The following is an 18,598-nucleotide window of genomic DNA, read 5'->3' as shown; positions in this document are numbered from 1 at the left end:
ATACAGTTGATTATGCTATACAAAGGCAAAGATTGTCGAGTGTAGGTCTTTCAGAGCATGCAGTTGCATGGTTTGCTAACTATCTGTCTGATAGAACTCAGTGCACTCAATTTGATGGGCTTATGTCTGTTAAATTGTCTGTCTTTAATGGTGTGCCCCAAGGCTCTGTACTTGGTCCTTTCTTATTCACTATTTATATAAATGATTTAGACAAAAATGTCCAAAATGCGCAACATTTTTATGCTGATGATACTGTTATTTACTGTTGTGCCTCGTCAACAACAATCAAGAATTTACAAAAACATTTAAGATGAAATTGGGATTTTATTTTAGGAATAAGGCCTGTTTTTCTTTTGAAGCCAGAAGGAGGCTAGTAGTATCAGCTACATTTATGCCTTTACTAGACTATGGGGATATTTTATATATGTATGCTTCCGCTTAGTGTTTGAGATCAATTGACACCCTTTACCATGGCACTTTGAGATGTATTTTAAACTGCAAAAACCCTTACGCACCACTGCACTTTGTATACCAGGGTTGGCTGGCCTTCTCTAGTCACTCGTAGGCTCAGTCACTGGTATACTTTTATTTACAAAGCCACTTTGGGTTTACTACCTCTTTATTTGGGCATTTTTATTGTTCAGAAATGTGGTGGGTACTCTCTTCGTTTGCTGGACTTTATCCTGCTAACTGTTCCAAATGTCCGAACTGAAAAGGGCTTTTATGTACTCTGCGCCATCGCCTTGGAACGCCTTACAAAATACTTTTAAACTGGAAGAACATTTCCCGATTGGTATTTTTAAATCACTGATGAATGATCTTGAGACTGATTCCCTGACCTGTCAATGTTTTTAATTTGCTGTTTTTGATTTTGTTATACTCTTGTGAATTCTATGGTTTTTACTAGATTACTGTCTGTAATTTTTGTAAGGACTTGGTGCTGCCTATCTTGGCCAGGACGCTCTTGAAAAATATATTTTAAATCTCAATGAGCCCTTCCTGGTTAAATAAAGGTTTAATCAAATTTTAAAAAATGGATATCACAAAATTGGGAAGATAAAGGGGTAAAAAATACACAACACATTCAATAAAATATTTTTAAAAAGGTAAGCTTCAGGTTAAGGTTAAGGTTAGGTTCAGGGTTAAGGTTAGGTTTTGGGGTTACGGTTAGGGTTAAGGTTAGTGTTAGGGTTAAGTTTAGTGTTTGGGTTAGGTTTAGGTGTTAGGGAGAATAGGATTTTGAATGGGAATCAATGTTGCGTCCCCAGGTTAGTTAAACAAGACCGTGTGTGTGTTTGTGTGTGTGTGTGTGTGCGTGTGCATCCGTTTGTCTCTCCTGACTGTCTCTGTCTCCAAAGCTGGACAGGACATTAGACAGCCTCCACTTTACTCTACAGGCAGACAGGCAGACACACAGCCATGGACAAGACTAGGAGATTACATTGAAATGGGATTACTAAAACAGCACACCTGGAAAATCCGGTTTTCTGCTACTCTGCATATAACAAGGCTGCAGTGACTTTGGGTCTCTGGAACCGGAAACAATGTGATCAGTGTAAAGGAGGAGGGTGGGGAAGGAGGGATGAAGGGAGGGGTGAGGAGGCCGGGGGGAGGGGGTGAGGGGTGGTGGTGCCATTCTCTTTCACAAGGCGACGGTTTTTTCTCTTCTTTTCTGAGGACATGAATTAAATGTCATTTAAAATCTAACCAGTCCTTTATCACTCTGGGGAGAAGCCAGAGCCATGTTATATTTAGTCATTTCATTTCTTCTGATTAAATATGAATTACTATGAAATTTTGCTCATCATCTAACACAGCAGAATACGCCAACAGCTTTTTAATACACTGTATAAGCAGCAGCCACAAACTTCAGCAGTAGCTCTAGGAGTTTAATTCGCCTCTCTAATCCAATCACATCAACCTTATTTCTCTTATCACAGATTCCCATTTTGAATTAAATGAGCTCATTAGTTTTAATCAAAGGCAGAGAGATCAAAACGTACACTTAAATGCTTTAGATCAGAGCTGCCAGTCAGCTGCAGAGTTCTATTTTACTAAAACACAAGATCAGAGCCTCTTCGAACTGAGAATTTTCATTAGGGAAGGAGGGAAGGCACGAGCCAACCGACTGGCCTTAAAGACACAGGGCTCTTTTTTCACCCTACGGACGTCTAACTAAAGCAACATCAGAGTCATTTGTGAGGGGTTGGAGGGTGGTGGTGTGTTTCACCACCAGTGGGCTTCTGTTAGTTGGCGGTTATGATGTGAATGTGAATTATAGACTGGGCAATTTACGAGTCAGACACGTCGAACGCCATTGCAATACTTTCTTCATCAAACTAATGGTAATATCTGGTCTGTTGGAGCATTACTCTGATTATTATAGTGTGGCACAGGGGATAATTTGTGTTCCTAGATAGAGAGGCTGATTTCACATGATACTGTATTCGTCCCAAATGGCACCCTATTCCCTTTATAGTGTGCTACTTTTGAGACTTTACTCAAAACGAGTGCACTATATAGGGGAAAGGGTGCCATTTGGGACACACCCGTGGTTCTATTGCGAGGGCAGCCCCAGCCCAATGAATGATTTTTGATACTGCATGGGAGAATAATGATTTACTGTACTGTAGGTATGTGTTATAGGGTTGTAATACATTAAGTACCGTGCTAACACGTAACCCATAGAGTGATTACCACCTAATCGTGTGGTCAAGTGACCATATTGAGATCCATGCATGTTTATGTTGATAGTAAAAAGAGAGCAGTGCCCAAACCTTGAAAGGTTAATGTAGCCTACCACATCTTTACATGTAGAGTAAGCAGCCGTCAAACATCAAGTGCCAGAGCACTTTGCAGTGAAATGTTAAACTATACAAGACAATAAGCTTTACAAGCCTGGATCGAATATAAAAAATGACACCATAAAAGATTACTTCTTAAAAAGAGAAAATTATTTGTGAGCATAATTTACGGTTTGGCATGGTCTTCCGGTCTGGATTCATTTTCCTGATGAAAGTCCTCAGAATGAAACGTCTCTGTGTGTAAGTGATGAGACGTTAAAAGTATTACTTTCTGTGCTGTGGTGTCGATTGTTGACCATCATCAATAACCCACTGGCAGTTCTTTATCCCCCTGTTGCTCCTCTCCTTTCCCTGACAATCCCCGTCACCATACCATTTCTACACACCTGGGACGACTCAGAGGAGGAAGCTGCTACAAAGCCAAGACACTTCTACAAGCTACAAGCTCCCTGTCTTAAATGACTTATATGCCTTAGCGAGGCTTCCATACTCCGGCTGCTAATATTCCTCAATTTACATTTATATAAATATTAGTACCAATTCAAAGCGTCAAGCATTTAACGCACAGATAAATCAAGATAAAGTGTATAGCCCATGGCTCAGGCTCAGTGTGTCTGTCCTCCATATCTAGACGCGGGGAGGTCCTTGTCTCGCCCCGCTCTGATGAATGAGGGCCTCTCTCTGTACATTAGTAATGATATATAATGCACCAGGCCCTGTACTAATTGGAAGGCTCTGCTGGCTGGCTCCATATTGAGAGGTAGAGGGTGATTTTTCAATACAGCTCGCCTTTGTGTTTGGGAGAGAAAGTGTGTCTGTGTGTGTGTGAGAGAGAGAGTGTGTGTGTGTGTGTGTGTGTGTGTGTGTGTGTGTGTGTGTGTGTGTGTGTGTGTGTGTGTGTGTGTGTGTGTGTGTGTGTGTGTGTGTGTGTGTGTGTGTGTGTGTGTGTGTGTGTGTGTGTCTATGTGTGTGTACGTGTGAGCGGGATATGAAACATACAGAGAGAGACCTGTACTGCAATGGCGGCATTGATAATTAGAGGTTGACAGGAAAAATGTTGTTAGGCACCTTGTCCTCCTCTGTCACTTGTGCCTACTATCCTCTACACCCAGTAACCCTCTAGCCAACACTCACAGGGAAGGAGATTAATTTAAAACATACAGCTATACCATGCCTCATTTCAGGCAGAGTGACATTCAAAAGAAATTAAAAATTCGATAATTTTCCGATTTTCCTGTATGGCGAATTCAAGATATCAACTAATGATTGAGGTACTATGACAGGTGTCCAGTTTAACAGTGGGAGTGGAAAGGGTGAATATATACTGTATTTCTCTCTGGAGTGGAGCACTGGATTCCTGTTTCTTTTTTCATCAAGGTCAATATCCTTCTTAAATGTTTGCCACTAGATGCCATTTCAACATCATGCAATGCCACTGAGGCGGCTAGTGGTGGGAATCTGTACGTATCATAAAGAGCTCTCCCTACAGGACCCCCTGAGACCTTTCAAGAGGCACCTCTTATATTGTAATACAATATAATAGCTGCATTTCCTTGACAGCCAATTTCGCTCTCCATCACTAAGTGCCCAGGCACTTTGCTGATTTCACAATACATCTCTAAAGATAAATTAGGATAAATAGAAGCAAAAATGTTCCAATATGTTTCTCCTAGACCAAGTGATTACGTTAATTGATGAAAACACATTCTTCAACCAAACATGGAGCATCTCTAATATAGCTTAATAAAGTGGTAAAATGCCTTGGTTGACAATACAGAAAGTATTGCTATCTGGAAAATCGCAGAGGATACAAAAGGTGCTTCTAAAATAAGACTTTTAGTACCAGAGGAGTAACTTCTATATGATATACACGGAATAATAAAAACTGAAGTACCAACGTGGAAAGGAAAACCAAGGAAAAACACTTTGTTTGAAAACTAAACTTCCAAAGGTTTTCCCTGAAATATTCTCTAACCCCCCCCTACATGTACGTAGTGCCAATATGATAACAACAACATGACAAACCATGAGTATAAATACACTTATATAAGGGTCTACTCATAAATATATCCTTTATAAACAGGCCTGTTTCGCATTTGCTTGGAAAACGAGACGTCCAACGATTTCCCCTATAACATTCTCTAAATCTCCTCTCTATTTGAGAGCCGTTGTATCTATCTAAGCTGGAACCCCACCTGAGTCACCATGTCAAGCTCTAGATGAAGGCAACGTGAGACGTGCTTACAGGCGTACGTTTACAGCCAAATGGAAGGAGGTGCAAAGAAATACGAAAGGCCCCGAAGAGTGAAGTGATAATTCAATCCCGAGTTGTAAATGCTCTTTAAAAGGGTTTCTCTCAAATTGACATAAATCCCTTCAAATTCATGTATTATTCCAATCAGGGAGCTACAGCCATATAGTCCATCAACGTGATAAAAAGAAAAAACAGGGGTCTTGTTGACTAACTAACAATCATTTCTATTGTGTCTATTAAAATGTAAAAGGCTAAATCAGAAGCTTGCCAAAAGAGTTTGTCATAAAAAGAACTGAAGATGAATGTTGATCTCTTCAGCATCAAGTTTTCAGATACCCAGCCCGCATCTACATGCTGTTTAACATATCAGACCAGACTTCATAGAGACCTTCCATACACTGATTATGGTTATCCCAACCACAAATACAGTACCAGTCAAAAGTTTGGACACACCTATTCATTCAAGGGTTTTTCTTTATTTGTACTATTTTTCGACACTGCAGAATAATGGTGAAGACATCACAACTATGAAATAACACATATGGAATCATGTAGTAACCAAAAAAGTGTTAAACAAATCAAAATATATTTTATATTTGAGATTCTTCAAAGTAGCCACACTTTGCCTTTGATGACAGCTCTGCACACTCTTGGCATTCTCTCAACCAGCTTCATGAGGTAGTCACCTGGAATGCATTTCAATGAACAGGTGTGCCTTGTTAACAATTTATTTGTGGAATTATTTTCCTTCTTAATGCATTTGAGCCAATCAGTTGTGTTGTGACAAGGTAGGGGTGGTATAAAGAAGATAGCCCTATTTGGTCAAAGACCAAGTCCATATTATGCCAAGAACAGATCAAAAAATCAAAGAGAAACAACAGTCCATCATTACTTTAAGACATGAAGGTTAGTCAATACGGAAAATTTCAAGAACTTTGAAAGTTTCAAGTGCAGTCGCAAAAACCATCAAGCGCTATAAAGAAACTGGCTCTCATGAGGACCGCCACAGGAAAGGAAGACGCAGAGTTACCTCCGCTGCAGAGGATAAGGTCATTAGAGCCTCAGAAATTGCAGCCCAAATAAATGCTTCACAGAGTTGAAGTAACAGACACATCTCAACATGAACTGTTCAGAGGAGATTGTGTGAAGCAGTGGTAGAGCAATGGCACCGGAGAAGAAGGCTGATATTTTACGTGTCCCCAACAGATTGTTTTTGTTTTTTTTGTTGAATTTTTACCCCTTTTTCTCCCCAATTACGTGGTATCCAATTGTTTTAGTAGCTACTATCTTGTCTCATCGCTACAACTCCCATACGGGCTCGGGAGAGACGAAGGTTGAAAGTCATGCGTCCTCCAATACACAACCCAACCAGCCGTACTGCTTCTTAACACAGCGTGCATCCAACCCGGAAGCCAGCCGCACCAATGTGTCGGAGGAAACACCGTGCACCTGGCAACCTTGGTTAGCGCGCACTGCGCCCGGCCCGCCACAGGGGTCGCTGGTGCGCGATGAGACAAGGACATCCCTACTGGCCAAGCCCTCCCTAACCCGGACAACGCTAGGCCAATTGTGCGTCGCCCCACGGACCTCCCGGTCGTGGCCGGTTACGACAGAGCCTGGGCGAGAACCCAGAATCTCTGATGGCACAGCTGGCGCTGCAGTACAGCGCCCTTAACCACTGCGCCACCCGGGAGGCCCGATTGTGTTATTTGTTTGTTTATTTACATTGTTTGTAACTTTTTTTTCTTTCTTATTTTGCACATAATGTTGCTGCTATCGTCTCTTATGACCGAAAATAACTTCTGGATATTAGGACTGCGATTACTCACCACGGACTGGGAGAATCCTTTTTTTCCTTTAACAAGTCCAACACGAATCATATACTGCTTTCTCGGGAACAGGCCCAGATCCCTGTCATTTGCGTGAAGAGGAGGCGGAGAAAAAGGGGCCAGAGGGCGGGCTGCCTTCTGAGAATTCGTAGCCGATCAAATAAACCTCCACTTCCTTCCATTCTGCAAGCAAACGTACAATCTTTGGAGAATAAAATAGATGACCTACGCGGAAGATTAAACTACCAATGGGACATTCAAAACTGGAATATCTTATGCTTCACAGAGTCGTGGCTGAACGACGACAATATCAACATACAGCTGGCTGGTTATACGCTGGACCAGCCGGGTTGAACAGCGGCGTCTGGTAAGACAAGGGGCGGCGGACTATGTCTTTTTGTAAAAAACAGCTGGTGCACGATATCTAAGAAAGTCTCGAGCTATTGCTTACCTGAGTTAGAGTATCTCATGATAAGCTGCAGACCACACTATCTACCTAGAGAGTTTTCATCTGTATTTTCGTAGCTGTTTACATTCTACCACAGACAGAGGCTGGCACTAAGACAGCATTGAATGAGCTGTATTCCAGCATAAGCAAACAAGAAAACGCTCACACAGAGGCGGCGCTCCTAGTAGCCGGGGACTAATGTAGGGAAACTTAAATTCGTTTTATTTGTGGCTCAGTTGGTAGAGCATGGCGCTTGTAACGCCAGGGTAGTGGGTTCGATTCCCGGGACCACCCATACGTAGAATGTATGCACACATGACTGTAAGTCGCTTTGGATAAAAGCGTCAGCTAAATGGCATATATTATATTATATTATTATATTATTTCTATCAGCATGTTAAATGTGCAACCAGAGGAAAAAAACTCTGGACCACCTTTACTCCACATACAGAGACACATACAAAGCTCTCCCTTGCCCTCCATTCGGCAAAATCTGACCATAATTATATCCTCCTGATTCCTGCTAACAAGCAAAAATTTAAGCAGGAAGCACCAGTGACTAGATCAATAAAGAAGTGGTCAGATGAAGCAGATGCTAAGCTACAGGACTGTTTTGCTAGCACAGACTGGATTATGTTCCGGGATTCCTCCGATGACATTGAGGAATACACCACATCAGTCATTGGCCTCATCAATAAGTGCACCCATAGTGACAGTACGTACATAACCCAACCAGAAGCCATGGATTATAGGCAACATCCGCACTGAGCTAAAGGCTAGAGCTGTCGCTTTCAAGGAGCGGGACTCAAACCCAGAAGCTTATAAGAAATCCCGCTATGCACTCCGACGAACCAACAAACAGACAAAGCGGCAATACAGGACTACGATCGAATCGTACTACACCGGCTCTGATGCTCGTCGGATGTGGCAGGGCTTGCAAACTATTACAGACTATAAAGGGAAGCACAGTTGAGAGTGTACTGCGGGCATGCACTGACCAACTGGCAAGTGTCTTCACTGACATTTTCAACCTCTCCCTGTCCGAGTCTGTAATACCAACATGTTTTAAGCCTGTGCCCAAGAACACTAAGGTAACCTGCCTAAATGACGACCAACCCGAAGCACTCACGCCTGTAGCCATGACGTGCTTTGAAAGGCTGGTCATGGCTCACATCAACACCATTATCCCAGTAACCCTAGATCCACTCCATTTTGCATACCGCCCCAACAGATCCACAGATGATGCAATCTCTATTGCCCTCCACACTGCCCTTTCCCACCTGGGCAAAAGGAACACCTATGTGAGAATGATATTCATTGACTACAGCTTGGCGTTCAACACCATAGTGCCCTCAAAGCTCATCAATAAACTAAGGACCCTGGGACTAAACACCTCCTTCTGCAACTGGATCCTGGACTTCCTAACGGTCCGCCCCCAGTTGGTAAGGGTAGGTAACAACACATCCGCCAAGCTGATCCTCAACACAGGGGCCCCTCAGGGGTGCGTGCTCAGTTCCCTCCTGTACTTCCTGTTCACTCATGGCTGCACGGCCAGGCACAACTCCAACACCATCATTAAGTTTGCAACGACGAGACAGAGACCTGGACATGTGGTGGAGGTCAGAGACCTGGTCGTGTGGTGCCAGGACAACAACCTCTCCCTCAACGTGATCAAGACAAAGGAGATGATTGTGGACTAAAGGAAAAAGAGGACTGAGCATGCCCCCATTCTCATCGACGAGGCTGCAGTGGAGAAGGTTGAGAGCTTCAAGTTCCTTGGTGTCCACATCACCAACAAACTAACATGGTCCAAGCACACCAAGACAGTTGTGAAGAGGGCACGACAAAACCTATTCCACCTCAGGAGACTGAAAAGATTTGGTATGAGTCCTCAGATCCTCAAAAGGTTCTACAGCGGCACCATCGAGAGCATCCTGACTGGTTGCATCACTGCCTAGTATAAAACTGCTCGGCCTCTGACCGCAAGGCTCTACAGAGGGTCGTGCAAATGGACCAGTACATCACTGGGGCCAAGCTTCCTGCCATCCAGGACCTCTATACAGGGCGATGTCAGAGGAAGGCCCTAAAAATTGTCAAAGACTCCAGCCACCCTAGTCATAGACTTTTCTCTCTGCTACTGCACGGCAAGCGGTACCCGAGCGCCAAGTCTAGGTCCAAGAGGCTTCTAAACAGATTCTACCCACAAGCCATAAGACTGCTGAACATCTAATCGAATGGCTACCCAGACTAGTTGCATTGCCCCCACCCCCTCTTTTACACAGCTGCTACTCTGTTATTATCATCTATACATAGTCACTTTCATAACTTTACCTACATGTACATATTACCTCAACTAATCGGTGCCCCGGCACATTGACTCTGTACCAGTACCCCCCTGTATATAGTCTCGCTATTGTTATACATTTGAGATTTTTGGTTCCAACCGCCATGTCTTTGTGAGACGCAGAGTAGGTAAATGGATGATATCCACATGTGTGGTTCATGCTGTGAAGCATGGAGGAGGAGGAGGTGTGATGGTGCTTTGCTGGTGACACTGTCAGTGATTTATTTAGAATTCAAGGCACATTTAACCAGCATGGCTACCAAAGCATTCTGCAGTGATACACCATCCCATCTGGTTTGCGCTTAGTGGGACTATCATTTATTTTCAGCAGGACAATGACCCAACACACCTCCAGACTGTGTAAGGGCTATTTGACCAAGAAGGATAGATAGAGTGCTGCATCAGATGACCTGGCCACCACAATCACCTGACCTCAATTCAATTGAGATGGTTTGGGATGAGTTGAACAGCAGAGTGAAGGAAAGTCAGCTCAACTTTTCCAAGACTGTTGGAAAAGCATTCCAGGTGAAGCTGGTTGAGAGAATGCCAAGCTTGTGCAAAGCTGTCATCAAGGCAAAGGGTGGCTACTTTGAGGAATCTAAAATCTAAAATATATTTTTATATAACAACACTTTTTTGGTTTCTACATGATTCCATATGTGTTATTTCATAGTTTTTATATCTTCACTATTATAGAAAGTAGAACATAGTAAATAATAAAGAAAAATGCTTGAATGAGTAGGTGTGTCCCAACTTTTGACTGGTACTGTATGTCCGTCTAGACAAGATTCATGTTATTGTCCCTGAATGGACATTTGTCCAAGGGAGCTCCTCCCTGTCCTGTAACTGTACAGCCATAGCCAGTGGTCAGATAACATGCTCCCCTAGACATCCCCAGCCTGCCACCCTGTGGGGGAGCACAGGACAGGGGAGCACGGGGCGATATGACCCAGGCCCATCCATTATTAATATGGTAATGGAGGTGACGCGGTGATATGGCGGGCCAGTTGTTATCAGCTGCAGGTCACTGTAGCCCCATGTCCACGCTGCGTCCCAAACAGCACAATATTCCCTACATAGTGCACTACTTTAGACAGTCAACACCAGATAAATGGCCTACTCTGTTCTTTTCTCATGACTTTGCCGTTTACGTGATTTGAAATGAAAGCGAGACGCTGAGGTGAGGGTGAGGTGGTGGGTGTCAGATTGAAAGCTAGATGGAGTAGATGAAGGTGTGTGTTTCTTCTTCCCTTATCATAACGGCCCACCCTGAATGTGACATAACAGTGCAGGGGGAGATGGTGGCGATGGGGAGGGTTGAGTGTGTCTTGTCATGGCAGCATTTAGGAGGTTGTTGGCCCGCTGCTAATCACAGGTAGCCTGGTTTAACCAGACTGAACGCTGTGCTCAACAGTGAAACATAGGGAAATTAGTTATGCCAGGCTAGATCTCAGGGAGTTCGCTAGCGGGTTGGAGGAAGAGGTGAATGGATCAGACAGAGTAGATGTACAGGATGGAACTGGACGGAACTGGACGGAACAGGATGGAAGTGGATGGTAGAGGACGGAACAGGACGGAACAGGACAGAACAGGACGGAAGAGGACGGAACAGGATGGTACAGGACGGAACAGGACAGAACAGGATGGAAACAGGACGGGACAGGACGGAACAGGACAGAACAGGACGGTACGAGACAGAACAGGACGGAACAGGACAGAAGAGGATGGAAACAGGATGGAACAGGACGAAACAGGACAGAACAGGACGGAACAGGACAGAAGAGGATGGAAACAGGACGGGACAGGACGGAACAGGACAGAACAGGACGGAACAGGACAGAAGAGGATGGAAACAGGACGGGACAGGACGGAACAGGACAGAAAAGGACGGAACAGGACAGAACAGGACGGAACAGGACAGAAGAGGATGGAAACAGGACGGGACAGGACGGAACAGGAAAGAACAGGACGGTACGAGACAGAACAGGACGGAACAGGACAGAAGAGGATGGAAAAAGGACGGGATAGGACGGAACAGGACAGAACAGGACGGTACGAGACAGAACAGGACGGAACAGGACAGAAGAGGATGGAAACAGGACGGGACAGGACGGAACAGGACAGAACAGGACGGTACGAGACGGAACAGGACAGAACAGGACGAAACAGGACAGAACAGGACGAAACAGGACAGAACAGGGCGGTACGAGACAGAACAGGATGAAACAGGACAGAACAGGACGAAACAGGACAGAACAGGACGAAACAGGACAGAACAGGACGGTACGAGACAGAACAGGATGAAACAGGACAGAACAGGACGAAACAGGGCAGAACAGGACGGAACAGGACAGAAGAGGATGGAAACAGGACGGGACAGGACGAAACAGGACAGAACAGGACGGTACGAGACGGAACAGGACGGAACAGGACAGAAGAGGATGGAAACAGGACGGAACAGGACGGAACAGGACAGAACAGGACGGAACAGGACAGAAGAGGATGGAAACAGGACGGAACAGGACAGAACAGGACGGTACGAGACAGAACAAGAACAGGACGGTAGATGGTACAGGATGGAAGAGGATGGTACAGGACGGTACAGGATGGTACAGGACGGAAGAGGATGGTACAGGACGGAAGAGGATGGTACAGGACGGTACAGGATGGTACAGGACGGAAGAGGATTGTACAGGACGGTACAGGACGGAAGAGGATGGTACAGGACGATACAGGACGGAAGAGGATGGTACAGGACGGTACAGGACGGAAGAGGATGGTACAGGACGAAACAGGACGGTACAGGACGGAAGAGGATGGTACAGGACGAAACAGGACGGTACAGGATGGTACAGGACCGAAGAGGATGGTACAGGACGAAACAGGATGGAACAGGACAGAACAGGACGGAAAGGACGGAACAGCAATAACACTTGTCAAAGACAACTAATGAACATGGGGATGAGAAGATAAACAGAGACAGGGCTACTTACTGTGTAGTGCCTAGTACAGCACTGACTCCAGCATATGAAAGACATAGCGATAGTCAGGGATTTGTGTTTATTTATGATTGCGAACATGAAACAGTTCTGAAAACTGGTTTGCTCATTGCCAGTCGTTTAAGTTAATCAATGTTGTGCTGCCGAGGAAACGTATAATCACACCGGATAGTGGACTGGACTTCACTCTTGAGTGATTCAGAATGAGAATAAATAGGTGAAGCCTTGAGCTGCAGATGGTCGGTCTATCGGTGTGATAATAGATACAAAAAAAGCACAAGTAATGTATTAGAAAGGAAATCGTATTCATCTTTATCTAAAAAAACAACAAAAAAAACATGAAAATGCACTTTATGAATCGACGGCCGCTAATGACAATCTAATCAAGTTGATAGAATTTGGCATATCATTTTAGCCTTCCCCTCTTCCTATCCGCCCGCCGCCCCTCCCCAGTCAAAGTCCTTTTCTTTAATCAAGTTGCAGGAGAGACAGAGAGCGCTTGGCACTGGGGGTTCGGAGGTTGCAGATGGCTGCTATACTCCAAAATGTTCAAGCTTGACTGACCCATTTCATCAGCTCTGTCAAAGCCTTGCACTGATACATGTTGACAACATTTAATCTTAAAAATGGAAAGAAATGAATTAATATGCAAATTCCATCAGCTTTGTAATAAAAATGTCCTTGAAAAAACGGAGAACTCCACCCCAGAGGAATAGTGTGAATTATCCCAGCTCCGTTGTTCTATAAGTTAGTCTGAGGTACACAAGTCCACCAGGAAATCAGTGCGGATCTGACTGGGAAATAATTATGATGGAAGAACAAAACACTAGCAGGTTGAATGAATGGAACAACATGGGAAAAGGCCTGCTACTCTTTGTTATTCACTTTGAATTAATAGGATTAGTTTCCCTTTCAGATCCATATACACCTAAAAATCAACACCTCCCTATCACACCAAGGTGTGTGTATTTGTGTGTGTGTGTGTGTGTGTGTGTGTGTGTGTGTGTGTGTGTGTGTGTGTGTGTGTGTGTGTGTGTGTGTGTGTGTGTGTGTGTGTGTGTGTGTGTGTGTGTGTGTGTGTGTGTGTGTGCGTGCATGCGTGAGAGAGAATGTGTTGTACGCATACAATTAAAATTTTAGGCAAGTGCACGGAGGACACTGTGGGGAAAAAGAGACATTTTCTCATTCTTCATGAGCTGCAATAGTCTACGGGGACAGAATCTTACAAGACAAAGATTACCCATACAAAAGAAGCAGGTGGCTACAGCCAGTTCTCAAGTGGAATTAGCTGAACTATGGGACCTAATTATCTGTGGAGAACCAACGTATAACGAAGGAGAGAAACTTGACTGTTTGAAGGACAAATGATTAATTAAAAAGAACACCTCTCCTAAATTCTGATCTGTGGACAAACGAACGGGTGTCGGTGAAACCCTCAGTGGAATGCCAACCATTGACTAACACACTAATAACATTTACCAGGCTATGTCTGCATGGCTGATAACTAGCAAATGAAGCCAGTGGCAAAGTAGACAAAGACATGTATTTCCAAGGTCACAACGACCTTGTTAACTAGAATATAAACAGAGAAGCTATCACACAACAACATTCTAACAGTTGTCTACTCCCAAAGGATCCCTTGTCTCGTTCCGTTTTTCGCAACTGTCTTTTAGTCCGCGTTTTACCATGACATTATTGTAGACCTCGCTTCTTTATACTTCACTATGCTGGTAAGGCTAGCGAGATCGTCGGCTTTCTGTCGTTAAATGCGATTTTTCTTCTCACAGAACAGACAGATGTGTATTAGCAATGTGTGTTTGTGTTTCGACACTCTTTGCTCCATGCCTTCGCTCCCTACTTTTAATGGGCCTTTGAAGACTACCACCATTAAGGTAGAAGACAAAGACAGGATGAAGGGGAAGACAGTAGGGGGCCTGCATTCCAAATGGCAACCTATTCCTTATATAGTACACTACTTTTGACCAGGGCCTATAGGATGCCATTTGAGACTTAAGGTGTGTTGAGCGCTAGCAAGCTGGCACACAAACCTGGCCCTATATTTGATTTAAGACACAGTACATCAACACAGGAGTCCTATAGGAACAGACTCTCCACACCTTCATGCAATTATGAATATTGACATCCCATGTAGATACTGTCAGTCTCTTTGAGGGAAAATATTCAGATTCCATTAGATAAAGAGTAGCTTTGAAATCATTTCTACCCTATTAAAATAGGATTTGAATTTGCCAACTGTCTGATAACAAATGAAATGCAAACTGCCTGAGAATTGGATTGTATGTTAACACGGAATACATTTTTTTTGCACCACACAAGATAATCTTCTGATTATACCAAACTGCTGTGGCTCCCTTGACACTTTGCTCTGGGTTTGAGCCTTCAGGTGCAGATTTTATACACTGTATGAGTGTGAAGAAATCAAATACAAAATACCCATACTAAATGTAATTGCTAAACATAAACTAAATGTGAAGTCATTCTAACCTAAAGTGTTGTAGTTTCAGTGCTCACAACACAGTCATTTTAATGGAAGAAATAGCTAGTACTCTTTTGACATGTTATTGACACGTTTAAAAAACCCCATCTCTGTTTTAAGAGGGCCACTCGTTGCCTCTGTCCTCTCAACAATAGAACAAGCTTTTCCCTCCCCCACACCCCCTCCCCCTTTCACACCCCTCCACACCCTCTCTCTACTAAGCCCTCTTCCTTTCCCCCTCTCTCTCCCTCCCCCCCCTCTTTCTTAACCCCTATCTCATTCTCTCTGTCACCCACTCTTTTAACCCCCCTCTCCTTCTCTCTCCTCCAAACTCTCACTTCTTCTCCCTCCCTGCAGCAGCTCCCGGCCAGCCCTGGAAGATCAGAGCAGCTGTAAAATAATGAAAAATGTGCCATCCTTGTGGGACATTACTTGTGCACACACACCTCAGCCCAGGCATTCATCATTCGCCAGGTATTGTCAGTGAAAGTTTAATTGCATAAACACTCTGTAACTGTCCTGTCATATTTCTTGTCAGCCTGGATTCTCTCTCTGGGCTCACTATCTCACAAAACTATAATTGAATTGCTACCGAATCACACCGATGCTGACGGGAGGAGGGGAACCTTATGAATAGAATTTGTTTCCTATCAGCAGGTTTGACAAATTGTGTCACGAGGAAGAGCAGAAGCGATAATTTCCCAGTTTATTGGGAGTAGACCCGTTTGCTGTTTGTTGTTATCTACTACCGGCTCTTATAAGCACCTAGTTAAACAAAAGTATATATATATGAAATTTAGGACCAACAAAAAGCAATTCAGCTCTGAGAGAGGGCAGTCTAAATAGTGCACAAAGCTGCAAATAAGGCCATTATTTACTCCTGCGAATGATCTAAAAGATGTATTTAAAAGGGAGGAAAGTCCGATTGCAGCAGCAGTTCCTTTTCTATGAATAAATGCCTGAGAAACACAGTGTCTCATCTTGCCTATAAGAGCTCAACAGAATACCAACGCATTCCTACCCAGTTAGACAGAGTCATTCAGACATCCCACTGTTTCATGTCTGATAAGTTAACACTCCCCGTGTACAATCCTAGAAGGCCGTTCATTTGTGAGCGAGGAGTCGTTGGCGGAGTCGGACAATATGACTGTTATTTGTTTGCGTTTTTCTGTCGACACGCTTGGTGTTTGATATTCCACCCTCTGCGATATTCAAAGGGACATGGTTTGTCATTTCCACAAACTGGAAAAAGAACTCAATTGCTTTTTTTCTTTTCTTTTTTTAAACAGAGCGACTGCAATGGCTACTATTTTGTATTCCCTTTCTTTTCCCGGAGGGAAAGTCTAAAAACCCCTCTGTCTTGCCAGGTTACTATTTCTCTGACCACGTGTTTCTCTTATACAGAGCGATCCATTGACAATACATTAACCAATGCAGACTGTTCAGATGACACAATAAAGCTCTGTCTACATATGAAGACAAAAATACAATATATAAACAAGAGGGTCCCCATTCTCAACCATGTATTATTATTCTCCACCACTTAGCATCAGAGAGCTGAACTCCAAAGTGGCTTTTCCTCCTGTGTGAGAACATGTGGCAGCTTTATCAAAAGCCTTTCCCACAAAGCACTGCAGCACTCTCTCTACACTGCATGGGAACAGAGCAGTGTGGTAATGCCTCCCTACTACACTAGGCTGATAAAAAAAGCCTTTTCTGACAACCTTATCAGCCAAATAAGCTTAAATAAAACTGGCTTCTAATAGTCTGGAGACTGCTTGATCCTGCCTCTGTCTTTCAAAGCTCTGATGCCTTCCTCCTCCAGTGATCTTGTACTTTCAACGTGACAGAATTTTCAATCTTTTAGGCCGGCTAAGCTGTCATTAGTTTCTTTGTTCCTCTTTAGGGATTGTTTTGCGTATGTAGGCGCCGAGCCCGGGCGGTTTGATAGCGCCTGGGAGCAGCTCGGGGTACTAGGAGGAGTGATGATGGAAATGCACAGGCTTTTCCAAAGCATTGGTAAAGTCTGTTTAGTAATGTGGGAAGGGCTTTTTAAGGGGTTACAGCAGAAGCCATTGTCTTCATGTACAGTCAACTAGCTGTCAGCGGTGTGCGTTGTACACAGACGGACTCTAGATAATACTACATAATTGGCTGCACCTGCAACCTGAATAATTACACTACAGAGTGGTTGAGATGTCAGCTTTCAGACGAATGCCGTTCGAGCGCTTTCCTTGTCTGACATTGATCTGCATTAAGAACAAATATGTATTACTGAGCGCAGTCACAGCCAACTGCAAGTGACAGAATTGATATAAAAAGTGTAAGAGGCACAGCGGGGACAATGGTCTTGTTGAAGGGGGTTCATTTGATAAATAACACAAGCAAGAACAACACTCATTATTCATCAATACACACTAGTTTCATATCTAAAAGTGGGGTCTATGAATAAAGTCTGGGTTAAAACTACAGCTATAAGCATAACAGAAAATACAATATACTCAGTGCTTTGTAAGGAAAAATACAGCAAGCAGTGAATCATTTTATCAAAGACTCACTGCCACACGAAGGCTAGCCATGATTGATGGGTATTTTGATTTATTAAAAATTTTAAATCAAGTTATGCTTTAGCAAGAGGCTTAATTTAAGGCTAAAGTTAGAGCCCTGGGATAAATGAACACATCAGATGATTAAAAAACATTTGTCTTAGCGATCGAGGAGCCAGGTAGGCCTTTATTTACGATGCCTAGTTCATCAACACCCACACTGATGCTTTGACAGAGAATCTATCTGATGGACTGATATGTACTTTCATCATTCTAAGGTAACTTATGGTTTTTCCCCCCTACAGCAGAAAATCAAGGGACTATATTACGACTTTTACCCTGTTAGGAGCTTTATGAGTGTTGAATTTAGGATACCAAGACAGGTAAATCATTCACAGAAATCACACAGTACAAGCTTTGTTTAAACAACCACTAATCTCAATTCATATAGGTAGCTATATTTATTTATATATAGGAAAACCAACTACTTTCAATACCACATGCAATGTCAGTCACACTTACAGTAGTAAAGACAATAGCGAGATATTTCTTTGTAGGTTGTTTGCAATTCCCTCTGACTTAATTCTGGAAATTGCTACTGTGTTTATTTCATAAATAAAATAATATATTTCAATACAAATGATCCTGCTCTCTTGACCTTAAGTTTGTTGGAATTACCACGGCAGGAAGTGGGATCCCCTAAGGGACTTTCTTTATCATAATAAAGAAAAAGAATTGCTCTGAACTCAATGCCACAGCACAGTCCACTACTCTGTCCCAAATGGAACCCTATTCCCTATTTAGTGCACTGCTTTTGACCCGGGCCCATGTAGGCAATAGGGGACCATTTGGGATGGAGACCACATCTCACAGTCAC

The 18,598-nt window shown here is 43.5% G+C and overlaps 1 protein-coding gene across 7 annotated transcripts in view; it reads right to left on the bottom strand.

Moving 5' to 3' along the window:
• Positions 1–18,598, bottom strand: part of LOC118362194 (neuronal PAS domain-containing protein 3) — a 410,864-nt gene that overhangs the window by 26,487 nt on the left and 365,779 nt on the right. The gene's annotated exons all lie outside the window — the stretch shown is intronic.

This window comes from Oncorhynchus keta, chromosome 29, assembly GCF_023373465.1.
Source record: "Oncorhynchus keta strain PuntledgeMale-10-30-2019 chromosome 29, Oket_V2, whole genome shotgun sequence".
Taxonomy (NCBI): domain Eukaryota; kingdom Metazoa; phylum Chordata; class Actinopteri; order Salmoniformes; family Salmonidae; genus Oncorhynchus; species Oncorhynchus keta.
This window is presented reverse-complemented; position numbering and strand designations above follow the sequence as displayed.